This window comes from Kogia breviceps, chromosome 20 (assembly GCF_026419965.1).
Source record: "Kogia breviceps isolate mKogBre1 chromosome 20, mKogBre1 haplotype 1, whole genome shotgun sequence".
NCBI classification, from domain to species: domain Eukaryota; kingdom Metazoa; phylum Chordata; class Mammalia; order Artiodactyla; family Physeteridae; genus Kogia; species Kogia breviceps.
Genome location: NC_081329.1, coordinates 11,642,949 through 11,646,573, shown reverse-complemented (window position 1 = coordinate 11,646,573; position 3,625 = coordinate 11,642,949).

Genomic DNA, 3,625 nt, shown 5'->3' with positions numbered 1-3,625 from the left:
GTCTGGGCTTGTTTGGTGTTTTCCTCACGACTAGACTGGGGTTTTGGAGTTTTGCAAAGAACACCACAGAGAGAAGTGCCAGTCTCATCTTGCTATATGAGGGGGTACGACGTCAGGTCTGCATGACATCACTGGTGATATTAACCTCCATCACTTGGGTGATGTGTTTGCCAGATTTCTCCGCTGCACAGCCACTGCTTTTCCCTTTTCCCTACTGTCTTCTTTGGAAGTGGGTCACTGGGTCTAGCCTACCCTTGATGGTGAGTAGGTAGGGGTTAAGTACTACCTCTTGCCATGAGGGCATCGGCATATATTATCTAGAATTCTTTTGTAAGGAAGATTTGTCACTTCTTCCCTATTTATTTGCTTGTTCAATTATTTGTTTATACCAGTATGGACTTGTGTATTTATTTTATACTTTGGGTTAATATTCCGGTACTGCATCATTTATTTTATTCTGGTTTTGGCAACTGGGAGCCCTTTCAGCTTGGCTCCGATGTCCCTTTGGTGTGCCCCATCGTTTTGCTTTTTGTACACTTCCTCACTTTCTGGTTTTCCCACTAACTTTAGCATCTGTCGGTGGATGTTGCCTGTGCCAGTTATTTCTGCAGAGTTCTAATGGTGGTTTTCTATTCCCCCCTCTCAGTTTAATCAAGATAAGCTAGAGATACTTAGGGTTTATTATTTTTTTTTCTTTTACACTTTGATTTTTCTTCCTAATTTCACAAATTGAATGTATTCCCCTAAAATATAAAGCTATAAAAGAGACCTGGGGGGCTTCCCTCTGGCGCAGTGGTTGAGAGTCCGCCTGCCGATGCAGGGGACGCGGGTTCGTGCCCCGGTCCGGGAAGATCCCACATGCCGCGGAGCAACTAAGTCCGTGGGCCGTGGCCGCTAGGCCTGCGCGTCCGGAGCCTGTGCTCCGCAACGGGAGAGGCCACGGCAGTGAGAGGCCTGCGTACCGGAAAAAAAAAAAAAAAAAGAGACCTGGGCTTGAATTTCAGTTCTGACTCTGACACTTCAGGCTATTTGACATTAGGATTCCCTGAACCTTGATTTTCTTTGCATTTTCGGGGTGTAGATACTTACCTTACAAAGTTATCAGAAGATCTAAGTGAATTTTTGCATGTAAAGTTCTTAGTATCAAGGAAGATGGAGGTTATTGTTCTTCCTCCCACCGGCACTGGTGTTGCCTCCCCGTGGCTTCGAGCGCCTGCTCTCTAAAATGCAGATCTGATGATGACAGGACCATGTTCAGGCTTACCCATCGCTGCCTGTCATTGTCAGCGGTGGTTCCCAAGCCTAGCTTTTTTTTTTTTTTTTTTTTTTTTTTTTTTTTTTTGCGGTATGCGGGCCTCTCACTGTTGTGGTCTCTCCCGTTGCGGAGCACAGGCTCCGGACGCACAGGCTCAGCGGCCATGGCTCACGGGCTTAGTTGCTCCGCGGCATGTGGGATCTTCCCGGACCAGGGCACGAACCCGTGTCTCCTGCATCGGCAGGCGGATTCTCAACCACTGCGCCACCAGGGAAGCCCCCAAGCCTAGCTTTTGATCACAATTATATGAGGAACCTCAAAAGATATGTAATAGCCCAGTCCTGCAGACTAGAATTTCGGTGGCGTGAGTTCAGCCCTCGTCTGTACTCTGGAGGGCTGAGACCTGAGTCGGAGGCTCTCCCTGTGAAGGCTGATGGTGAGTTCTCCCTCAGTGACTGCTGGCAGTGATCAAGAGAGGGGCCCCTCTCACCACCAGGAAATGGCCAGGTGGGACCAGAGCATGAGATCAGGAGTCGGGCTAACAGTTCTTACTTAGTCCGCGTAGTATCTGTGTAACGAATCCGTGTTGTTAGTTAGCTGCCTTTTATATACGGAGTATATTCTCGAAGACCGTTTAAAGTGTGCACAGATAAAACGACTTTCCCCTTAGGAACAAGTAGAATGATTGTTGTCGAATTTCCGTCAGTGCTGTCTTTTACTCTTTTTTACCTTTAATTCTAATACTTTGCGGAGTGTTCTTTCTCTCTTTTGTTTTGATCACTACAGATTTATATTATGAAAAGATTATCACAATAAGGTTAGTTAACACCTCCATCACCTCACATAATTACCTTTTTTTGTGGGAATAACATTTAAGATCTACTCTCTTAACAACCTGCAAGTATATAATAGAGCATTGTTTATTACAGTCACCATACTGTATATTAGATCACCAGAACTTATTTATCTTTTTTTTTAATGATTTTTATTTTTTTAATTTTTTTTTTAACATCTTTATTGGAGTATAATTGTTTCACAATAGTGTGTTAGTTTTCCCTCTACAACAAACTGAATCAGTTATACATACACACATGCTCCCACATCTCCTCCCTCTTGCATCACCCTCTCTCCCACCCTCCCTATACCACCCCCCCAGGCGGTCACAAAGCACAGAGGTGATCTCCCTGTGCTATGCAGCAGCTTCCCACCAGCTATCTAATTTACATTTGATAGTGTATATATGTCCCTGCCACTCCCCCACTTCGTCACAGCCCACCCCTCCCCCTCCCCATATCCTCAAGTCCATGCTCGAGTAAGTCTGTGTTTTATTCCCGTCCTACCACTAATCTCTTCATGACATTTTTTTCCCTTAGAGTCCATATATATGTGTTAGCATACGGTATTTGTTTTTCTCCTTCTGACTTACTTCACTCTGTATGACAGACTCCAGGTCCATCCACCTCATTGTAAATAACTCAGTTTCATTTCTTTTTATGGCTGAGTAATATTCCATTGTATATATGTGCCACATCTTCTTTATCCATTCATCTGTTGATGGACACTTAGGTTGCTTCCATGTCCTGGCTATTGTAAATAGAGCTGCAATGAACATTTTGGTACATGAGTCTTTCTGAATTATGGTTTTCTCAGGGTATATGCCCAGTAGTGGGATTGCTGGGTCGTATGGTAGTTCTATTTGTAGTTTTTTAAGGAACCTCCATACTGTTCTCCATAGCGGCTGTATCAACTTACATTCCCACCAGCAGTGCAAGAGGGTTCCCTTTTCTCCACACCCTCTCCAGCATTTATTGTTTCTAGAGTTTTTGATGATGGCCAATCTGACCGGTGTGAGATGATATCTCATTGTAGTTTTGATTTGCATTTCTCTAATGATTAATGAGGTTGAGCATTCTTTCATGTGTTTGTTAGCAATCTGTATATCTTCTTTGGAGAAATGTCTATTTAGTTCTTCTGCCCATTTTTGGATTGGGTTGTTTGTTTTTTTGTTATTGAGCTGCATGAGTTGCTTATAAATTTTGGAAATTAATCCTTTGTCAGTTGCTTCATTTGCAAATATTTTCTCCCATTCTGAGGGCTGTCTTTTGGTCTTGTTCATGGTATCCTTTGCTGTGCAAAAGCTTTTAAGTTTCATTAGGTCCCATTTGTTTATTTGTGTTTCTATTTCCATTTCTCTAGGAGATGGGTCAAAAAGGATCTTGCTGTGATTTATGTCGTATAGTGTTCTGCCTATGTTTTCCTCTAAGAGTTTGATAGTGTCTGGCCTTACATTTAGGTCTTTAACCCATTTTGAGTTTATTTTTGTCTGTGGTGTTAGGGATTGTTCTAATTTCATACTTTTACATGTAGCTG